The sequence below is a fragment of the Nomascus leucogenys genome, chromosome 16, assembly GCF_006542625.1.
Source record: "Nomascus leucogenys isolate Asia chromosome 16, Asia_NLE_v1, whole genome shotgun sequence".
Classification (NCBI taxonomy): domain Eukaryota; kingdom Metazoa; phylum Chordata; class Mammalia; order Primates; family Hylobatidae; genus Nomascus; species Nomascus leucogenys.
Genome location: NC_044396.1, coordinates 1,779,384 through 1,804,359, shown reverse-complemented (window position 1 = coordinate 1,804,359; position 24,976 = coordinate 1,779,384). Strand labels below are relative to the sequence as shown.

Sequence of the window (24,976 nt, the reverse complement as noted above, 5' to 3'; positions counted from 1 at the left end):
GGTGGCGCGTGCCTGCAGTCCCAGCTACTTGAGGGGCTGAGGCTGGAGGATTGCTTGAGCCTGGGAGGTTGAGGCTGCAGTGAGCTGTGTTTGTGCCATCACACTCCAGCCTGGGTGACAGAGCAAGACCTCGTCTCTTAAAAATTCATTTTGCAGATGAGGAAACTAAAAGAGAAGTTAAGCAATTTACTCAAGTTAAAGCAAGAGGAAGAAATACCAACTGAATCCAGTTCGTTCTGAATTCAAGGCCTCCACTCTCCCAGGTTGCTTCTATTACTGCTTCTTCTGCCAGGCTCCCTTCTCTGCAATTCTTGCTCTACCCAACTCCTTATTCCCTCAAAGAAAAGGACTTGATATCAAGAAGATACTTTCAAAAGCCAGGCTTACACAAGCAGTCACAAGCACCAACTTAACAATGAGTTACCCAAAAAGGTTTCACTAACAAGATTATTCAGTTATTGGCTGTTATAAGCAAAAAAAAATAGAAGAAATAATACAATATTGCAGGATAAAAGACAGTGAAGAAAAAAAATTTTAAGGCTGTGACAAAATGAGAACTTTACTTGACACAAGGAATTTCATTAGAAAAGAAGACAATTCTGAAACCTAAGGTGGGAGACAGCTAGGAAAACAATCTGTTGTGGCTAAATTTTTCTTCAAACTGGGGGTACCAGAGACCAAGAACGTATATAAATGTCCATAAAACATCCATGAAATTTTCTAATTTCATGCTTTCATTTTGATGAAAATCTGAAATTACTTAACATATGGATATGCTGAATCATGTGGACGACCGTTATATATCTGATAACTTAGTGCTATTTAATTTCAGGACTTCCATTTGTGCTTACATTTGTGTTAAAGATGAGTATTTTAATTTCCTTGAAGTCAAATCTTGAGAGAGAAAGTTTTCTATGAATTCAGTAAAGAAAAATCATATGGAGTATTTGAAACATCTTCACACAGCTACTAGCAGTACATGCTGAACTCAATGTAACCCGAGCTCAGCAGATTATACACAGCAATTTTGTTACAGCCAAATACCCTTGCATGGTAGTGCTAATTTAAATCTTATTGATTTGGTAGTTTTGTTTATATTTAGTTAGTAAATCTATTTTTGTTTTGTAGGTCTTAATTAAACTAAAATCTTCTGTATTGAAAAGGAATCTAGTAACATACTAAACTGGCTGCTTTTCATAGGAGCCATTAACCAAGTTAACATTCCCAATTATTTACGTAACAAATATGGCCATAAAAAGTAGATTTTAAGAATCATTCATGTACAGGTTTTTTTTTACCAAAAATTTCACTGACAAATCAAAGGCCCTACCAGTGGTACCCAAAATAGGTCTCTGAACTGTAGCTAAAGAACAGTCTTTTAAAACTAAAAGAAAAAATGTAATGCTTTATTTTTTATAAAGCTAAATTTCAGTAAATGTGAAGAATCTGACTTTATTATGAGCTTACTGTTTCATGGGGCTAAATTTTCCTTTTATTTTCTGAAATGGTGATGCTAGTAAGTGGTCATTTTCATTTTCATATACTGACTTGACAAAATTGAAATTGTGGCACTCCTATGCCAGTTTGCAGATTTGGGAAAAATTTTTAAATAGAAACATGAACTCATAATCTGGGTACCACTGGCCTACAAGTTATCTACCATGAAATGTGGTGTGTGTGTATCTGTAAGTGTATTTATATATATACATATATGTGTGTGTGTGTGTATATATATATATAACATGTATATACATATACATACAAATAGATATAAATACACAGTTATAGGTATTCTCCTCTGGGAATTTCTATTCCATGGGGGAAATTCATTTGTAGCATGAACTCCCAATTGGGAAGTTCTTATTTCTATCAAAAGGAATCTAACACCGCTCTTTCTAGCCCATCTAGGACAAAGAGCATTCTAGGCAGTCAGGCCACAAACTACAGCATGGAGAGAAAAGAGGAGCTATTACCATTTGATATCTAAACACTTGGAAGTAGTTATTTTGCTAGACATCCTAGAATAAACCACAGCCTAATAGTGTTAATAGTAATAATGACAAGACATAAACAACAAAAACTCTGAACAGAAACTGTGAAAGATTAAAGGCAGCAATAAACTCTTTGCTGCTACTCTCATTGAGAACTGAAGTGTAACCGCCCTTCCCCTGAAGCTGGGGTTGCCTTAATGACTAGCTTGACCAAGAGAATATAGCAGCAGCAGTATTCTGGGACTTCTGAGCCTTGATGCTTCAGCCTGGGACTCCCAAAACCCTCGATCTTAGCATTCTGAGCTGCTACGTATGTATGACTGCCTTGAGGCTGCCATACTATGAAGAAGCCCAAGCTGGCCATGTGGAAAAGCCATATGAAAAAAGAGAATTAAATGCCCAGCCAGGCCCCATCTATTATAGCCCCTGACAGTTCCTGGGTCTTCCCAACTGATACAGAAGAGACAAGCCATCCCTATTGTGCCCTGTCCAAATTCCTAACCCACAGAATTATGAGCTATATTAATAATAAATTATTGTTTTAAACAATAGATCACCAGAACAAAAATGAATCGCCTTTCATAAATAGTAATAAGGACTTAAAAAAAAAAAACAGAAACATCTTGGGCAGACAAGCTGGAAACCAGAATGGCAACAAACACAAAAAAGGATTACGATGCTTAAGGATAAATAAAAATTCATTAATTCATTTACCCAACAAAGATTTATATACAAGGGATATATAAACAAGGATATATAAAGGCTCTGGGAATATAATGGTTTAAAAAAAACAAAAGAAGTCCTACCTTCAAGGAACTTACAAGGAAACATTATGTATCATAGTGGTATCTTTCTATATACAGTACTTAAATTTTTTTTTTCCCCACAAAAATTGCTAGCCTTGGCCAAGCGCAGTAGCAAACACCTGTAATCCCAACACTTTGGGAGGTCGACATGGGAGGATTGCTTGAACCTAGGAGTTCCAGACCAGCATGGGCAACATAGTGAGACACCATCTCTACCAGAAATAAACGAGAAATTAGCTGAGTGTGGTGGTGCCCATCTGTGGTACCAGCTACTCAGGAGACTGACGCAGGAGGATCATTTGAGCCCAGGAGACTGAGGCTGCAGTGAGCAGTGATCACGCCACTGCACTCCAGCATGGAGACAGAGCAAGACCCTGTCTCACAAACAAACAAACAAACAAACAAACAAAAAAACCAAAACCAAATAAAAAATAGCTAGCTTTTTACGGACATAACCAACAATTCAGATCAAATCAAAACACAGGCCAGGCGCAGTGGCTCATACCTGTAACCCAGCACTTTGGGAGGCCAAGGAGGGAGGATTGCTTGAGGCCGGGAGTTCGAGACCAGCAAGAGCAGCAAAGGGCCAAGATGGCGAAACTCCGTCTCTCCTAAAAATACAAAAATTAGCTAGGTATGGTAGAGGGTGCCTGTAATCCCAGCTTCTTGGGAGGCTGAAGCACAAGAATTGCTTGAACCTAGGAGGCAGAGGTTGCAGTGAGCCAAGATCACACCACTGCACTCCAGCCTGGGTGACAGAGCAAGACGCCGTCTTACCCCCCAAAAAAAAACATAAAAAAAAAATAAACAATCTCATAGAGTGACCGAGAGTTTGAGTTCCTCTATGAGAAGGAAGTGAAGATTGAATCAAAATCGCACAAAAAGTTATTTGTAGTTTGTAGTATCTAAACACACTTTAGTTAACTATAGTATATAATGTTTGGGTTCTGATTTCAGACCATAAATTCAAGGCATGCGTAACGAATTCTTTTTATTTTTTCTTCATAAAGTATCAGGTTAAAAAACCTTTTAAAGATACGCCTACAAATGTGCATAGTAGACCTTTTCTATTTTACTGTAGTCAAGATTCTAGGACCTAAAATGGGCAAAGCAAGTAAGGTCAGTAGTAAGCTGTTGTTTTAACAAGATTTATTTCTGTCTAGGTGTGCTACAATTCAAACAAACACACTCACTATTCCAGTGACTAAAATAATTTTTAACTGCTCCTTTTATTAAAGCATAGACAATTTAACCTTTCATAATATCACCCTCAGGGCTCTAAAATTATTCACACCTTTCTATTTGTAGCACTTCTCTATTCAAATTTCATACAATGCCAAAAAGAACACAAATAGAGAAAATTATTCTACATGGTATTTTTAAATAAAAGAAAATATTTGATATCACATTGTAAAAGAACAACGCAGTAAATAACTATGTTTATGGTTTCTTAGGCAAAAGACCGTAGTATGTCTTAAAATCATTAGCACCTAGCACAATGTCTCAGTAACAGATTCTCAGCAAGTGTCTGTTGACTGATAACACATTTATTTCCTAGTTATTTTTTTAAGTGTGGCCCAGAAAAATAAGCAATGCTATTTTTTATCCCAGTAATATTTGAGGCAAAGAAAAAAACAATGTTTTCAAAAGAGGTCACAAAGAAACATACCTGTCCTTTTCATTTTCTCTTGAAAATATTTTAAAAGGAATGGGGTGGGGGAAAGTGGTAACAAGTGCTATGTGCCCTAAATGTCAATATCGCACAGATGACAATGAAACAACAACAGAATTATAAACTAACTTGTATTTTCTTTTTTCTCATAATTTCAGTTTTAGCACATTACATAGTAATTTGTCAGAATTTCTTTTTTAAAATATGACGCAAAAAAGAAAAAAATTATCATTGCTAAAAAGCAACTTACCAATTTTTTACCCAAAACACAGTATAGAAGTCGTAACAGCGTACTGCACAACAATCTTTAAAATAACAATACTAACATTCCATTATAAAAAGTTGCAATATCTGGGAAGAAGATATTGAAGAATGTCTTACTTAACAGACAGCTCATTGTTCTCTTCTAGACTAGTCTAGAGACTGGCATGGCATCAGAACATGCGTCAGAAGACCTGGCCATCTTCCTGGATCTCCGTGAGACCCAAGGCCAATCACTTAACATTTCTAGTCCTCAGTTTCCTCAGTGACAAAAGGAGAGAGTGGCACAATTGTCCCCAAATCCTGTTTAGCTCTAAAAAAATTCTACCATCCTCAAATAAAGAGCCATTAGTCCAAACAAGGTTTTAAGGCATCCACATCTTCCATTTGCTTAATTAAGGTAGTTATTTCCTTAATCTTGCACTAAACACTTTACAAGTTTCAAATGCCTAGAGATAGACTACTTCTCTTATTTTATCTTTACAACAACTCTGTGAGGTATGTTGACCCTGTAATTTTGATGTGCATTAGGAAAATGCCAAAAGGGAGGCTGAGTGAGGTGACATGGTTTGATTAAAGTCACTTAGCCAAGAAAAACCTGGAAATCAGATCTTCTGATTCTAGCTCAGTGCTCACACAAGAGATTTCCAGAAACAAGCCACTTTTAAATCCACAAGAACTACAAGGAAGGGGAAAAAATGTGTTTATTTTTAAATGAATATACTGTTTCTTTAAATTCAATGTCATAGTCTTAAATTCCCTAAAACAGTACAATTTTAGGCCTTTATATCTCAAAATTATTTTCAAGACTCCTGGAACAAGAAAATCCCAGTGGCTTAACACATTATCAAAATATTACCATTTATCAGGATTTCCTAAATCAATGTATCTTTCTTGGGGAAAAAGGGGGTCTGTATGAAATAAGATTTGGAATATTTGTAGATTAATAATGCACATAAGGTCTTTAGTTTAATCTAGCATTTCACAAATTTGCTGATTGAGATATACGTCAGACTTTTCATAAAATACCAACGGTCATTCTAAAGCACTTTTGTTCCAATGAACAAAATCATCTTGGAAAACACTCCTGTATATTTTTAAAAGATGATCATTTCCTAAATAAAAAACAAAATTATTATAGTTTTTCCTTATTTCTCTAACATACACATTTTTATCTTTTCTGAAAAGGTAAATTATCTTACAATTTGTACATTTAACATGACAGTGTCCCTTTTTTCATTTCCTGAAAAGCTGTTGACCCAATATTGTACTTGTAATCAACAGCAACTTGGAATAGAGAACTATGGTAAAAAATCTTCTCGTAGTCTTAAAGTGTACTCTCGTGACACAAATGACATGACATCATATTAAAAGGTCTCCTTCTGTAGCTAAATCACATACCCAGAACTGACACTGAAAAATCTGGGGAGATTTAAATTCAGATGAAATGTACACTTTAAATACATATTAGCAAAGACAGGTAATTGGGGGAAAACGTACATCAGAGAAATAACATTTGAATCCATCTTAAACTATTATAAGATCTGTATCTAAAATTAGGAACAAACATTTACAGGTAAAGGGGAAGATAAATTACTTAGTCACTGAGCCCATTAACCTACTTGTAACATGGAAGTAACTATTAATATAAGTGTGGTTTTTGCCCTATTTATAAAACAGCAAATGATGAGGCAAAGGCTAATTAGCTAATCTGAATTTATCTTGTGCTCATGATCTTATAACACTAGATATATCTATTTATTCCCAAAGGGATTAGGCATTTCTAACCCTTCCTCTAGGCAACAATGAGTTCCCTAATAACCAAACACAGTTTCTTTTTACTTCTAACTAATAATGTTTAGCAAGTCCAAAAATACTTTCAAATGCTTTTGAAAATGTAAGGCAGCTTAGAAATGAGCTGTTTTTAGTAATGGTATTTTAGAAGTGGTATAACTTACCACTTCAGGCAAAGAGGTATGACTTGTCACTGGTAATAGTGGTAACTCGGGAAGCTGAAAAGAGTTATTTTGAGAAAATAAGAGATTGTGGGCTCTAGTCTCAAACCTCACCCTTCACCTCATATATATGAAATGTTATGCTTCTGTAATTCACAAATCAAATTTCTGTTTAAAACTGGAAGAATTAACAACAGAGTAAGTTATATATTTACTTTTAAGGTACACACACGAAAAAAAATTTAGGAATGGAAGTACTCAGTGTTGGCTAAAACATTTTAGATATTTCAGTCACTTCCTAATCCTTAAAATGTTTATACAAGTTTCTCCCCACCTCCTCACCCATCCCCCTATTATATTCATTTTATAATTCAGAAGGTGATCTGTTAATCAGGCCATAAACAGAGAGTAAATTTCAAAAACAACTGCTGGCCGGGCGAGGTGGCTCACGCCTGTAATCCCAGAGGCTGAGGAGGGAGGATCACAAGGTCAGAAGATGAAGACCATCCTGGCTACAGTGAAACCCCGTCCCTACTTAAAAAAAAAAAAAAAAAAAATTAGCTGGGCATGGTGGCGGGCACCTATAGTCCCAGCTACCCGGGAGGCTGAGGTAGGAGAATGGTGTGAACCCAGGAGGCAGAGCTTGCAGTGAGCGGAGATTGCGCCACTGCACTCCAGCCTGGGCGACAGAGTGAGACTCCATCTCAAAAAAAAAAAAAAAAAAAAAAGCAACTGCCTTGTCCACAAATAAATGAGTAAGTCATATTTTAAAATAAAGTACAGAATGCCACAAAGACTCATAAAGGCATCAAAGTATAGTATGCTTCACCAACCTATATTATCCTATTTCTATCTATGGAGTAAAATTATATAAAGTGACCTCTCTGCAAGTGAGTTTAGACTCCAAATGCTAGATTAAGGAATTAAGTCTAAACTACTTACAAAAACAGTAACAAACAGCATATTTTGGAAGGTCACATTAAAAAAATCGAACTACCACCTCCAATGCCTAAATTCCATGATGTAATAAGCCTGTATGATGGATATAACAAGAAATTTACACTCTGCAGATTGTTAAACTAGAACAAAATCCCTGAAACATTGAAAAATGAGGGTTTTGAAATGTTTTTTAAATATGAAACCAAGCAGCATTCATTTCCTAAATGTAAAATATAATTTAAAAATAATGAAAAGGATTGTTATTTAAGCAATCCAAAATTGTTTTTCAGCAACTGCTATGCTTTTTTAGAATACTAAAACTGTATTATTGTATGTGTGAACAAGACTGTTGTCTTTCTCAGTTATATAACGAATTGAGAATTGAACCATGTTTCCTAAGGCCTACAAGAGAAACGCAAGTGTGCTATGTAATCAATGCTTTCTAGTAGACATTTCATTCAACTTACTCATTTTATCTAGCAGGAAGGAAGAAATGATAAACGCTGATGTGGGTTGACACCACTCACTCCTACATATCTGAGCCTTTTCATTTATTTGAGTGTCCTAAATCTCCAACATGTTCAATAAAATACTGGAAGGTAAAGAAGTTTTGGCGAGCTAAGGAAGGCAATGCACTGTGCCTCACAATCACTTTTTGACTATGTCTTACAGAAATCAGGTAAGATACTTGACACTGATTATAAAGGGATGATCATCTAGCTTGTTGATGATACTGATGATACAAAAGTCATTCTATGTTTGATTTCTTTCTCTTTTCTTTCAGTTGTCTTTTTGGGCATTCAACACCTCTAAGAAAAAGAAAGAACTGAGAAAATGAGGTAAAATTCCAACCTATGAAATTTCATTTCCAGCAAAAACACTTAAAAAACAAAACAAACAGAATAACCTCTTAGAGACCCAAAAGAAAATACATTAAAACATTAAAAATGGTTGTGTATGCATGATGCCATTAGGGGTAGATTCTTTCATGCCCACGCCTTCTATATTATAACCATATTATTAATACTTATATTTAATACCAAAACAATAAAAGCATTATTGGGAAAGTAAGTTAAATGATTCCAAACATTTTAACTACCCTGACCTTATACTACACAAGACAAAGGGGAAGTCGCCTATAAAACTTGACACTATCAACAAATACAAAAATATCTCTTGCTTATTCTTCTCTTCACTATCTGTGTTAACAAAGGTAAAAGGAATAAAGGAAAAGAAAGCCATGAGGACACACTCACAAACCAAAACCACAAGAAAAATAATCTAAAACCAGACTGCAGGAGGCAGGAGGAAGGTACCATTCTCTGTAAGAAGTAATTTTGCAACACTAATAGCAAACCCACATTCCTGCCACAAGCCTCATCCACAGTCTAATGCTTTCAAACAGGCCACACAGCTGGCAGCCCTGAGAGCCTTCCAGAGAGGAACCAAGATAGAGAAATCAGGATGGCTCAGGACTGAATTGAGCCCTAATCTGATTCCAATGAAACACTGCCCTGCTAGGGTATAATATTATGGTAGGCAGGAGTTAATAGATGACTGGAACTGCTAAAGAAAATTCCTAAAGGAACACTGCTTTGAATGTGAGCTTCTTCCGTTAATGATGAAACAGCTGAAGTATTGCAGTACATGCTTTCTAGGGAAGTCATCCGCACGATGCATAAGGTAAGGAAAATGCAGCATCACCTTCAGAAACAATACGGAGGGTATGCCTAGACGAAAAATCCGCTCTCAGTAAATAAACGATGTTTGTGTGAACATTAAGAGTCTAGTTTCCTCTCGAGTCAAAGCACCATATGGCTGAAAGCAAAGTCTTATTAGATTTGGAGACTGAACTGGTTTATGAGGGCTCAAGCTTGTTCAATGAGCTGTTTTAAAGGGACCATGTTTTTACCAAGTCCTGGGAGTGTCCCTTATGATACTACCTCAACCAACTCCAAGAAGCCAGACACCTTCCTACACAAATGCCAAACACTTCATCTCAATCCCCATAGAACTCTCTAAAACAGCACTCTGGTTTTGTTTCCAGATCATTCAAGAAATTGCTCATTCAGATCCAGCAATCCCACTTCTGGGTATCCCAGAATCAAATCAGTTTTTTATTTGATTTGAATCAAATAATCCCAAAACAGATCAGTTTTTTTAAACAAAACTTATGGGAGGCCATTGTTTTGGACTGAGCTCCTACACTACGTCCCAACAGACCAGACCAGACCAGACCAAACTGGAATGACTCATGCTATGCCACATAATCAAACTGAAACTTTAAGGAAGGAGATAGATCCCAAAACAGATCAGTTTTTTTCTGAAAATGGGAGATTACAGTCTTCCTGAGCCAGTGTAATAAGGAAGTCCCCTCTGCTTTAACCCTTACCAAAAAGTAACCTGAAGTAACCTGATGTTAAATAAAATAAAAGCCAATCAAATCTATAACTAAACTTCTTGTAATTTTGTCTTTTGGTAGTTCTGGTGCCCCATAGTGGGACCTGAAAAACACTGTTGATGGCACCCGAGACCCCATGAGGAATGCAGGAGAGGGGCTGCCCAACTCTAAAAGTCCCCTGTTGTCCTCACACTGCTCGGAAGGTTCTAAGTTCCTCACGGTTCAGACTCTGATCTCTGCGTGGAGCCCCTGGATAGTTTTGGCTTTTGAACTCAGGATTAGTTTGTGCTATAAGAGAGCATATGTACTCTTGGGGTTTGCAGTGGCTAGCAAGAGCTGCAGTTTTAAAGGCAATGTACCGCGGCTGCAATGAGTGGCTATTATTGTAGAGGGTGTGATCTCCAGCTTTCAGAATTCACAGAAGTTTAGATTCTATCCTCTTTGTTTCTTTTTCTTGTGTGCTTTGGTGGGGGGAGATCACCGGCTAGTCAGTCAAGGGGACCCCAGTGCCAAAAGTCACAGCTTGACTGGTGGACCTGGTTCAAGCACTTAAGAGCTTTTAGATTAACCAGACATGAAAAAATAAGACTGTCGTGAGAGGATAAACTGGACACAAAACACAGCAGTGCCACCACCTTCAGGAAGTATCTGCACAAGAAGGCACACCAAAAGCACTGTACAACCCAACACTGTGGCATTTCCCTCTCAGGCTTTTACCTCAGGTTTGAGAGATCCAATATTCAACATAAAAAATGAGATCCTTAATTTCTAAAGAACTGAGTACTCCACCTTCTGGATAAACCTGTCTTTTATATGAGTAAGTGTTAGGTCCCAGAAACTACAAAATACTGACAAAAATTGCAAAATCATAACAAAGATAATTTAGAATTACAATGGCCATTACATGGAGCATTTCAGATAAACAACACTGCACTTTAAGAGGTCCATTTAAAAATAAGGAGTCTTAATTTAGGCCAACCCAGGGGCATCTATTGGTATGTAGAAGCTTCTAAAAAGATTTCAGGCCAGCACAGTGGCTCATACCTGTAATCTAAACACTTTGGGAGGCCAAGGCGGGAGGACTGTTTGAGGTCAGGAATTCGAGGCTGCAGTGAGCTATGATCACGTCACTGTATTCCAGCCTGGGTGACAGAGTGAGACCCTGTCTCTTAAAAAAAAAAAATTAAGTTTTCAAAAAAAAAATTGTTTATTGCCACTTTTAAGACACTGTACAAAAGGAAAATGAAACACTTAAAACTAGTTGACAAAAAAATTCAAGTTGCCGGCCATTTCACTTAGTTACTACCTCACCACAAAAACAAAGGAACATTGGGAAAGTCTTATAAAAGTTAGGCCCTCAGGTCAAGCCGGTTTGCTTCTTTTTCAGAGCTTTCCATGCTGAGTGTAGTCATAATGCTTAATCAGCCCTATTTGTTAATGTGCCCCACCTGGAACTCAATAATCCAGTGAAAAAACAAGCTAAACTAAAAGCCACCTAACAAAATTTGTTCCCAAAATACACCTTTCTGACATTCAGGCGGTTATTTTGAATAGGCTTCTCAATGTTCTCCTAGGCTCATCTGTGTACTTCTTTGTAAAATTCTGCAGTGAATTCGTATGGCTTTTTGTTGCCTCAGCATATCTTTTGAATCCTCCTCTGTGGCTCCCTAACTGACACACCTGAACCTAATTCTCCTCCTGCTCAGTGCTCTTAAAAAGTGGCTGGCCAGGCATGGTGGCTCATGCCTGTAATCCCAGCACTTTGGGAGGCAAAGAGGGCAGATCGCTTAAGCCCAGGAGTTTGAGGTGAGCCTGGGCAACTCGGCAAAATCCCATCTCTACAAAAAATACCAAAAAAATTAGCTGGGCTTAGTGGCGCCTGCCTGCAGTCCCAGCTACTCGGGAGACTGAGGTGGGAGGATCATTTGAGCCCAGGAGGTTGAGGCTGCCGTGAGCCATAATCACCACTGCCCTCCAGACTGGGTGACAGAGTGAGACCCTGTCTCAAAAGAAAAACAAAAAAAAGGGCTATCTCAATAGGCCCATCAGGGCAGGACTACAGTTTATAGCCACTCCCCAGGCAGAAATCTCAAGACCAAGTCATAGGAAAATACACTGAATCCAGTTTTAGCAGAAAATGGGTGTTTTGTCCGCCCAGATGAGCTCTGGAGATATTCAGACCTAAATTTAGGTCCACAGTCTCTATACCATTGACCTCTGACAAAAGGCAATATGCCCTCAGCTCTTTCTTGAAAAAAACTTCCATTTTTACCCAGTGCCTTTGAGAAGTAAACTTCCCACATTAACATTCACGCCTTTCGAAGTACAAATTTAGGGTTGCTTAGCTAACAACTGACTAGAGCAATGAAATGGGAAAGATGGATTATCTGAAACAGGGAGAGAAACTATTGGGAAACTGGCATCTGTACATTTGTGTATGTCTATTATGCATGTTATGTACCTTGGATGATGTTTCTGAAATTTATAAAGAGCTCTATTTAGGCCAGGCATGGTGGCTAACACCTGTAATCCCAATGCTTTAGGAGGCTGAGGTGGGCAGGTCGCTTGAGCCCAGGGGTTCACCACCAGCCTGAGCAACATGGTGAAACCCTGACTCTACAAAAAATACAAAAATTTGCCAGGCGTGGTGGTGCAGGACTATGGTCCCAGCTACTTGAGAGGCTGAGGTGGGAGGATCACCTGAGCCCAGGAGGTGGAGGTTACAGTGAGCCATGATGACACCACTGCACACTAGCATAGGCAACAGAGACCCTGTCTCAAAAATAAATAAATAAATAAATAAATAAATAAAAGCTCTGTTTAGCTGGCTTTTAAAAAGTGATGCTTAAATAAATATTCTCTCAGAAAACAGAAACTAATGTCTTTTACTTCAGGTGATCAGAGATAATCTTTGGTAAATAAAGCTGGTTTTAAAATTATTGTTAAAATAAAAACGTTTCCGGAATTGCTAGCATCAATTATAACGCAAGCATACTTTCTTTAAACCTAGTTTTACTAGTCAAACAGGCTTGTTATCTCCTAGATATTTAAGATCTTAAAACTATAAATCCAACCTTATTGCAGAATACACATGAAAATAAATTGCTTGATACATGTCAGACATGGAAGTAAAAGGGAGAAGGAAAAACCAAGTTTAAGTTTTTGGTTTCTTTGCTTCTGTGATATTTTTGATAACTGTCCGATTTGTCAAAAAATAAGATGATGGGTAGCCTTGTTTTCCATGAGCAATTGAAACATAACTATTAAGAATGAATAAATTAGGTGAATGTGAATAGGATAAATGTTTATAAATTCACTTTTCAAAATTTTAAAATTCCTTTGCAGTAACGTGAAATCTTAAACAGATATTCATGAAATGTCTGCCTCATTTCTATAAGTTAAAATGCTGAAACATTAATTGCTGAATACAAGTTTAAAGTATATGTATTTTGACATCTTGTTTTTATATGGAAGCTATATATCTGGGTCTGTTAAAAAAACATGAAAAAACTGCATTATGAGAAAAAGTGTTCTAAAAATTTTGAAACAGTGCTCATCTACAAAATGCTGATACAGAACAGCTCAAAATTGTTTATTACTTCCTCAGTTTTCTCTATAAATTAAAATCACTAAGTTAAAAACTCTACTATATGATAATTAAAACTAGAAATAAGAGAAAAAACTCTTTATGCAAGGGAAGTGGTTTTTTGATAAGTCAGGCTTACATGAAAGATACGTTTTTATTAAGAGAAAAAGATAGTAATTTTTGTCCTAGAGTGACTGGTTGTTCCAATATGAGTAAAAAGCATAGGACATAAGAAGGGCTGTAGAAGGTTTGTGGAAAATGAAACTTGCAAAAGAAATTTTACATGTAATCAAACTGGCTAAAATTGGAAGGAAATTAAAAGTTTTTCTAAAAACTGAGCATTAATATCAAAATACACTAACATAAAACAGGTAATCTGATACTCTGTTAAAATGAGGTTTTCCTGGAGGTGTATTGATCTGCTTTTAATAAAAAATAATGAAAGGTTTTTATGTTTTAGGTAACTGGTCTCGAAAACAAGGATTCTATGTTTTATCAGTATGATTCCCTGTGCTTCATATTGTCTTTATTTAAGTGTTGTGAGTTATCTCTATTAAAGAACTAAGGTTTTATCTACAAATATATAACTTTCTATATTTGCCTTTTGAAATCCTTTTATTATCACACTGATTAAATGAATGACTACTATTTCGCAGTGACCTGTGATCCTATTTTGATCAAGTGTTTTAAACCTTCGATAATTTTGACAAGCTTCCCCAAATCAAATTCTAAATTAACTTTCTGAGCTCCAAATTAACTTTGGGATTTTCTTCTAGGCCCCTGGAAAGCCTCAATGGGTTTTCTATTGTTTTGTATTTTGAGATCTATTGTACAGCATGGAAAGTATAGTTAACAATAGTGTATTATACACATCAAAATTCTTAAATTTCAAATGTTCTCACCACAAAAACAAAGTTTTCAAAACGAGGGATATGTTAATTAGCTTGATTTAATTATTCCACATTATATTTATAAAATATAACATCACTTTGTTTTTTGTTTTTCTTTTTTTTTTTTTTTTTTGTAGAGCTAGGGTTTCACCATGTTGCCCAGGCTAATCTTGAACCCCTGAGCTCCAGCACTCCAACCGCCTCAGCCTCCCAAAGTGCTGGGATTACAAGCATGAGCCACCATGCCTAGCCAATATTCACAAAATATAACATCACTTTGTACCCTATAAGTATATAATTACAAATTGCCAATTTACAAAATTAAAATTTTTGAAAAAGAAATTATTTATCCAAAGGAGATTTCAGTAAGTACCAGGCAGGCTGTGCACATTCATTTTCTTCCTCACAGAGGAAGCAGACTTACTAAGACACCCTTCACCAAACAAGAAGCAAAACAGCATTCTTTCCTATGAGGTTTGAAATTTCTGTTATATCAGAAATGCTTTGCTTTTTTTCTTCATCAATAATATATTTATAAACTTGATTCTTAGGTAATGCTTTCCTAAGTTTCAGAATATACCTTTTTTTTTTTTTTTTTTTTTTTTTGGTAAAACAGCCAAGCGAATAAAACTATCTAGGCTGGGCGAGGTGGCCTGTAATCCCAGCACTTTGGGAGGCCAAGGCGGGGGGATCGATCACCTGAGGTCAGGAGTTCGAGACCAGCCAGGCAAACATGGTGAAACCTCATCTCTACTAAAAATACAAAAATTAGCCAGGCATGGTAATCCCAGGTACTTGGGAGGCTGAGGCAGGAGAATTGCTTGAACCTGGGAGGCAGAGGTTGCAGTGAGCCAAAATTATGCCACTGCACTCCAGCCTGGGCAACAAAGCAAGACTCTGTCTCCGGGGGGGGCGGGGGGGGGGGGAACCTGTCTACAAACTTCTAGTAAGTTATTTATTTCATCATATGGCACTAAGAAAATCATCATGTTTGCCATTAAAACTAGGTACACTAATAACTTATAGCTCAATATTTTTGGCATGGTTCTTACTGAAATCTGCTACTTTCAACCAAGTCATTATGCCTCGAGAGCTCTGTCAAGACTTAATATATGTTCATTCCTATGATAAATATTTACTGATATTTAAGATAAATAGTTGTGATTGCTGTAACACATATATTCACTACAGAAAACTGTAGATTTCTATATAAGCAAGAACCAATTATTGTATGAGTATAAGCAATACCATAAGGGCAATATGAATATTTACTAGTATTATACAAAACAGCTAGTGCCAAATATTTGGATTTCATACAGTTCTTCCTCCAGTACCCGCATCCTTGAGACGTATTAGGAGGTAAAATTCACCTAAGTTTTAGAACTCAACAAACTATATCTCAAGTATTTACTTCTGCCTTTACTGTATGTGTGCTCCTGGGCAAGTTAGTTAACCTCCCTCGGCCTTAGTTTCTTCATTTGTAAAATAATAATACAAACCTTGTTAAGTTTTTAACAGAACAATACATTGTATGTAAAGTACCTAGGAAAGGGTCTGGCCCATAGTAAATGCTTGATAATGACAGTGATTACTGTAATCATTGTTTTAGTTGCAGAGATCAACCAATTCCTAATAATATAGCCAAAAAAGTGAAATGCTCAGGACCTTCAAAAATATTTCAAAGAATTTGTTATCAAGATATTTTTAGACTTGTATTTCTGGGTTCTACAAAGTCCAGATGGTATCTTCTGTCCTACACAAGTTAGGCTGTGTCGTAAGACTCTTCTACCAGGTACTTTCTTGACATCTGTGAGAGGCAAGCAGGTGTTTTCCCAGTACTTGAAACACTAGGTCTGCCAATTACTGAGTCAGATTTAACAAATACATAAACTACTCTGGCTATGCTAAACATAGGGAGGCTGCATCAGATTTTTCAACAACTGGTCAGTATGTACTGAGTCCACTGAGTACGCAGCTATGTACTAAAAAGTTGCATTCACATCAATAATCAAACATAATCCCTGCCTGAATAGAGTTTACCATCTAGAGGAAACAAACTAAAAGAAATTTAAAAGAAAATGTAGTATGTTTTAGTATAATGGCTAGCTAAACTTGATTTTGCTGTGTTTTAAAAATGAGAAAGAATATAATTAGATGAGAGGCAGTTATAAATATAAATCACAATTTGGATGTTGAATGTAGCAACAGCAAGAACGCACACGAACACAGGATGAAACATAAGTAATGCTGACAGTGAAAAGCAAATTTATCTGAGGTAGGAAAAAAAATTAGCAAACTTCAAAAAGGTCATTGATATTAAGGGTGCTAACAGCCTAATCTGGAAATTTAACAAAATTTTTTTTAAAAATAATTATTGGATACATTAAGTCCTCTGTTAATTATTGAAGGGGGGGAGATTATTGCCTGGGGATACTTATTACCATAAACGATGTGTAAATCAGACTACTGATTATATGATTATAATATTGTCTCACTCAAATATCTACCAAACTATCTCTAATAACCTTTCTGACACCTGGTATGAGCCTATGTGCTAATTTTCTGGTTTTCTAGGAAAAAAAATACAGTTTTAAAAATGAACCCCCAAAAAGATCCAAAATTTAAAGAATAATATGTATACACAAACACAACTATCCAATACCATATGGTAGGTTAACATGGTATTTCCAGGACAATCCTGATCTTCAGTGGGGATGCATGCTTCCCTGAACAGTCTGGGGTCCCATTTCCCAGGCCCAGCCCTTCCCCTACCCATTACTGGTCCCACATACCACCTTAACTGGTTCTGCTACTAGTTTTTCTCTCCCTCTGAAAATCCATCTTAATAAAGGACTTCATTTTTCAAGACTGACATGTATATGCCTAGGATACACGTTAGGATAAAATATGCTAAGTAAGCTGGTGATTATTCTACTCCAAATATCTCTATTTTCTCCATCTTATCAATATATGCTATCTAATCCCTAAAGTATATGGAGACATCTTGTCAATTTGTGACCAAAATGCAGTGCAAATTTCATTCATTCATTCTCTAGTTCCTCATGAACTCATCAAGTACCAGGTGCCAGAGGATATAAAAAAGTTGTATTAATATCTTTGTTTTTTTTAGGTTAATTTTTGAGACAAGATCTCGCTCTGTCACTCAGGTTGGAGTGCAGTGATGTGACCAAAGCTTGCTGCAATCTCAAACTTATTGGGCTCAAGCGATCCTCCTGCCTCAGCCTCCCAGGTTGCTGGGACTGTAGGCACGTGCCACTGCACCCAGCTAATTTTTAATTTTTTTTCTGTAAAGACAGGGTTCTCACTATGTTGTCAAGGCTGGTCTCAAACTCCTGCCTCAAGCAATCCTCCCGCCTTGGCCTCCCAAAAGCCCACGAGCCGTGGTGTCCAACCCTCCCCCCCCCCAAAAAAAAAGGTACTCATATAGGATAAACTCTATAGATCAACAACCTTTAAAAGAAAATTAATAACCCTTTCTTACTCATTCCAAGATGATTTTACTATCCTTGGAACTTGTTCCAAGAGACAAGATATTAGGTATTGTTTCCAAACGTGGCCTCATATCTGAACGAACTATTTCAAATGCAGTCAGTTCTACCTTTCTCCCTTTAATGAAGTTATCATTCACTCTGATCTTTTTAAATTTTCAAGATTTTAAAATGTTTACTTTGGAAATTTTGAAAAATAGAAAAAAAGTATAAAAGAGAGGAAGAAATATTCACCACTATCTCTACCCCCCCATGAAGTAACTTTTCTTGGTATTTTAGCTAATATTTTTTAGTTTATTTCTTTCAGATGTTTTTACTATCCATATCTTTAAACATAATAATTTACTACTTAGCTATTTGCCCTTACCATTACTGTTATTGCTATCTTAAGAATATGGCATCATGTACCTAACCATTTCTTTCCTGTTAAACAGTGCTGTTTCCATTGTTTCACTGTTTACAGAAACTGTATGACAGAAATCTTTGAACACAAATCTTCGTCTCGTTATATAATTATTTCCTAGGCATTCCTTGATCAAAAGATATGCTCAACTGGTAAGGGCTTCTGCTATACAAAGCCAAAGTGATTTTTCAGAAAAGTAGTAACAATTTATACCAAAGACTGGTTCCTGAAAATGCTCTTTCAATCACAATCTAATTAACAAAGGGCAGTCTCTCACTCACTTACTCATTCTACTAATTTAATCAATAGAAAGTAGAAAATAACTTTTTTTTTTAAAACACTCTGTCGCCCAGGCTGGAGTACAGTGGCGTAATCTCGGCACACTGCAGCCTCAACCTCCTCTGGCTCAGGTGATCCTCCTAAGTAGCTGGGACTACAGGTGCACATCACCACACTCGGCTAATTTTTGTAAAGATGGGATTTTGCCATGTCACCCAGGCTGGTCTTGAACTCCTGGACTCAAGTAATCTGCCCACTTTGGCCTCCCAAACTGCTGGGATTACAGGCGTGAGCTACCATGCCTGACTGAAAATAACATCTTAACTGCAGGTTTTCACTTATACTTTTCATTTAAGAATCTTGTCTGTTCTTTACAGAGGCTAAAATGGGATCTAACTTTCCCCCAGAACCTTTCACATGGATGGCCCATTTACTTGGTCTGTCATTCTGATCTTTCTGGCCAAAGCTTCATCATCTCTAACCTCATCACCTCACAAATGAAGGCCATTACCACCAACATTCTAAGTAGCTGACTGCTCTCCCTGGGACACACCTACCATTCTAATAGCAGAGGCAGCTCAAATGAGGCCACTAGGAAACTAGCCTGCACTACTCCTCACCTCTTCACAACTGGCAAGACAAGCCAAAAACACTGAGTTACAGTTTAATAGGCTTCCACCAAAACTCCTACAGTTTTTAATCATATAAACACTTTTGTCAATTCTTCCTAGTAGCCATGATATGGTTCAATTAATACTATTTTCAAAGTAGTCTACTACATGTAATATAAACCGTTAAGTCTGTGTACATCTATGTATGAAGTATACATCCTCTTACCCTTAATAATTAAGTCGCTATCACATACATAAGTCCATGTATATATGTATATAAAGTACATATGCTCTTACCTTTATTAAGTTCTCCCATATACATGTGAAAGGATACAGGCATTTCACTGTTAGTTCAAAATAGTGACAGCAATAAAATTAATACAACTAAAACTACAGAAAACTAACCTTTCTGCATTTCTCTCTCACACACACACACACGCACGCACACACAGCTGTGATTCCTAAAATTATACAGAAAACAAAGTAATTTGGAGGACATGTCTTTCATAAAATATAAAACAAGGGGGGTTCACATGAGGAAAACTGATAGCAAATTTTTAATTTCTTACATGATATATAGATAACAAATCATGGAGATCATTGGTCACTGCCTCCAGTGATCCAGTGTTGAAGATTTCAAGCTCAAAAGCTAGCAAAGTATACTTGACCATTATATAGATTCACTCCTAGACATACTGGTAACTCAATATTCATCCAGATGCATAAAGAAGAAAAGAAAATGTAATGAGATATATTCAGCTTTCACTAGTTTTAGCCTTTGAAGTATTGGAAAGAGTCTCTAAATTCAACACTAACTTTACAAAATGCAGAAACAGTCTTTAAAAAAATTAAAGGCCTCAGCTACCTTACTGTGGTTCTAATACATAACTTATCTCCTAGCTTCTCTAGAGATCACACTAAGGACAATCCTAACTTCACTCATTCCTGTCCCAGTAGTCCTTTACCAGCCACTAACCCACTTCACCGCCTTTGCTTAAGCTTTCCTTGCCTAACTTCAAAGTTTTCCATTCATATTCAAGATTAAGTATATTCTTGAAGTTTGCTCAAGGAGATTAATACATTCGGCTTCTGTCATCACTTTCCTTACACTACAGACATACATGAAAAGTCTTGAAATGAACAAATCTTCAAATGAGCAACAATCTTGCCTTATATTCATTTGCATTTTGAATAATGTCATTAAGGAATATATCTGAAACAAATTAAGTAAAGTGTGCCTGGTAACAACATACTCAACAGAAAGCAAGAATGCAGTATGTATTCTCTCCACATAAATGCATGCCTACATTTATACATTTGTGAGAAGCCCTGAAATTTTTGCAAAATTCATACTATAATCCATTCAAATATTGTCCAAAGGATACCTCAAAGTTAAGTGAGTACCAAAACTGCTTTAATTGCTTTAACTGATTCTATTTCAAAGACATTTATTTTAAGCAACTCTTCAATCCACCCTCTAAAAGTAAAAAGCGGTGGCATAAATCAGAATACCGACAGACAAAATTAATGTAGTTAAAAGTCAACCAGTTAAAGTACCAGTACAATCTCACTATATGACCATCATCACTACTAACCAAAACACTCCAACTAAAACAAAACCAGGAAAAAAACCGACCTGGATTTCCAAAGTGGTTTTTAATGTTACTAGAGAAAGCAATCACACAGTAGATATTATGATTAAACACTGATGTATTAAGAGAGTTAAAAAAAAAACTGAATGTAGATAGATGGAGAGACAGACAGACAGACAGACAGACAGACAGACAGATGGGTTTTTAAAGCTACATTACCTACCAAGAGCTTCCAACAATCTCCACTCCTTTGGGAAGCAGCATTTTAATGAACGAGCTACATGCATCCCAGAGGCTCAACCCACATTTCCTGATTTCTATGACAAAGATTGTCATTAACCTTACCAAGATCACCAGGAATGCAGTACCAGTGTGGCCACACTTAAATAAACCTTTCATCTACTTTGAGCAAAACAAAAACACTGTAAAACTGGTATGGCAAGTTACACAACTTAGCACTATTATACATTAGTTTCAGATGAGACCGTCTGACTAATCAGTGTACCTGAGACACATACAGAAAAGTTGAAGACCTGTAAATGGCACTGAACTTGGAAAACCAAGAACTAATCAATTCAATAACTTTTCAGCAGAATAACTATGAGATTATGTAAACCATCGAATGAATACAATTCTAAGTCTATAGATTATATGTACCTGCTATATTTCAATGAAAGAAACCGATGATTTTTCAGCTGTAAAGGTCTTTCCTCAGTTCTTCTACAAGACAATTTGTATGTTTCTACACAGTAAGTTTGTGACATTCTTGGGTACAATTTTTCTTGTCCTCTCTAGGTCTCCTAGACATCATTCATAAACTGGATTCTTTGAATAGACATTTACCATCTTAAATTCCTTGAATAAATTTCCTTAAATAAAATTCTAAACTAAACAAGTGGTTTCTGGAATACTGAACTTGTCCTTATTATAGAAGAACTCTATTAATATCAGTGATTAAGCAAGCAATCAAGGCTCACTTATAAAAACTGAGGTTAAGAGGAAAAAAACTCAGCAAGGTTCAAGACCATGTACACACCTATTCATCTCTACACACAGAATGTATTTTCGACATTAAATTTTTTTCATATTAAAAAATAACTTTTCATTTGCATTTCCCTGGTGTTATACTAGATACCTTACCAGAATAAGTAAAATTAAAAACAAAGAGAAAAAAATAGGACAATATCAACAAGTAATGAGGATGCAGAGCAACTAGAACTTTACAACATTGCTGATGAGAATATAAACTGATACAACCACTTGAAAAACTGTTTGGTAGTACCTAGTACCTACTAAGGCTCAATATACATTATTCTCAGCAATAATGTATAAGACCCAGCAATTTTTTTTTTTTCCTTCTTAGAGAGAGGATCTCACACTCTGTCACCCAAGCTGGAGTGCAGTGGCATGATCATAACTCACTACAGCCTGAACTCCTGGGCTCAAATAATCCTCCTGCCTCAGCCATCTAAGGAGCTAGGACCACAGATGCACACCACCATGCCTGGCTACTGTTTTTGGTTTCTTTTTTTGAGACAGCGTCTCACTCTGTTGCCCAGGAGTGCAGTGGTGCTATCACAGCTCACCGTAGCCCCCAATGGGTTCAAGCAATCCTCCCACCTCAGCCTCCTGAGTAGCTGGGACTACAGGCGTGAGCCACCACGCCTGGCTTATTTTTTGTCCTTTTGTAGAGATGGGGGTTCGCCATGTTGATGGTCTCAAACTCCTGGGCTCAAGCAATCCACCCACCTCAGCCTCCCCAAGTGCTGGAATTACAGGTATGAGCCACTGCGTCTGACCTTTTTTATTTTTTAATTTTTTGTAGAGATGGAGTCTCCCAGGCTGGTCTTGAACTCCAGGCCTCAAGTCATCCTCCCAACTGGACCTCCCAAAATGCTAGCATTACAGGTGTGAGTCCACATGCCTCAGCCAAGACTCAGCAATTTCGATCTTGGGTATACCCAAGAGATGTGAGGGCTCATGTCCACAAAAAGCACAAATAGAAATGTTCACAGCAGCTTTATTCATAACACCAAAATAGAAAGTGACCCAAATATTGATGTATTCATCAACAGGATAAATAAATTTTAACATACTCATATAATGGAATACTACAAAGCAATGTAAACAAAAGCGCTAACGCTATATACTACAACATTCAGAAATCCCATGGATGCAACGCACGGCAAAGAAGCCTGACACAAAAAAGTATATCTTATATGATTAACTTTTATAAAGTTCAAGAACAGGTGAAACTAATTACGAAGAACAGAGATCTATCTTATAGGGACCAAGGTCACCACAGCGATTATCTCTGGGGAAATACTAATGGAAAAGAGCACAGGAGAGGGAATCTTCTGGAGTGATATAAATATCCTGTTTTCATCTGGGTAGTATTTACAAAGGCACATACATATTTATACATATAGAAAAACTCGTCTGAGTCATATTCCATCTTACCACTTCCAACTGCCTCACCTCCATTAAGTTATTTAACCTATCTAAACCTATTTTTTTTTTCCAGTACAAGATGGGAATAATGCCTTTGACACAGGATATGAAGATTATAAAACACTCAATAAATGATAACGATGATGATGATCTGGTTTCTTATTTGCTTCAAATAAGGAACACAGAGGAAAAATGTATGAGCTCGGTACCGTGGCTCATGCCTGTAATCCCAACACTTTGGAAGGCCAACGCAGAGGGATCGCTTGAGGCCAGGAATTCAAGACCAGCACAGGCAACATAGAGAGGCCCCTGTCTCTACAAAAAATAAAAAGATTAGCCGGGCGTGGTGGCACACACCTGCAGTCCCAGCTACTCAGGAGGCTGAGATGGGAAGATTGTTGGAGCCCAGGAGGTGAAGGCTACAGTAGGCTCCAATCGTGCCACTGCACTCCGGCCTGAGTGACACAGACACCCTGTCTCAAAAAAAAGAAAACCCAAAAAACAAACAAAAAAAAGATGAATGTCAATAGTAAAAACAATAGCTGGCAGTCATAGAAAAAAATCAGATATCAGAAATTAAAATTTGGAAAAGTCTTATGTCATAGTACAAAAGCAAAATGCTGAACACAAGTTAACAAAAATTAACATGCACAGTATTTACTGAGTCACGAGAAAAAGACAGGTTATGCTTACGCAATCTTAAAAGGTATGGCTGTGTGCAATACACTTAGAAAAAATTTCCGGTTGAAGTGGTTAAATAAAATAAAAGCAATTCTAACACCTACGAGCTGGTTATCTTCAGTTATCTGGAAATGGCAGCTATGCAAAGCAAATAGACAAGGAATTAATATATAATATTTCTCTCCTAAAAACTTTCAATTAGCTAATTCATTTTAAAGCCTCCTGTACTCCCATTTACTAAAGAACAATCAGTAAAGAAAACAGTTCTAACATGGAGGAGGAATTTATTTACATTCTGAAATGCTCATATGGTACAGCTTTTAATAATAAAAAGCAAATTCTACATTTACATATATAGCAAATGTATGATATTTTTAAGATATTCTTTACTGGGCTTTCTCTTACAATAATGGTCAGGAGTAAATCTGTCATCTGCTAATCATTTTGGGCACATAGAAACAACAGCATAAAGCTTTCTGACTGAAACAAAACAAAAAATAGAATCTAACTTTTACAGACGAATGTAATGCCAGAATATTAAAGTAAAAAGTTTAAAACAACACAATAGAGTACAGCACATAATCAGAAAAGTAATCATTTTAGTCTTTAAATTTTTAATACAGCTTTTACGTGTCCTTGAATTTACTCTAATTCAAAATTTTAGCTTGCTGAAATATAAAATGGTACTACAAATTTTAAGCTAATTTTTAAATGCTAAAACTGTATTAAATTAGATTTTTCCTTTTTACAGATCTCTTCTGTTGCCTAAGAATTCATAGCTACAAGTAACAGATATTCCTTATGTTAAAATGTCTAAAATTAATGCTATGTATTAATTTATGTGAAACTTCTAAAAAGTCTAACATTTTGATGTTATTTTAGAGCTACATTTTTTTTTTCTGGCATTAAACTGCATACCACCAGAGAAATCAAAGTAAAAGTCAGACTT

The 24,976-nt window shown here is 36.5% G+C and overlaps 1 protein-coding gene across 6 annotated transcripts in view; it reads right to left on the bottom strand.

Moving 5' to 3' along the window:
• Positions 1–24,976, bottom strand: part of NCOA2 (nuclear receptor coactivator 2) — a 297,018-nt gene that overhangs the window by 197,543 nt on the left and 74,499 nt on the right. The window lies entirely within an intron of this gene.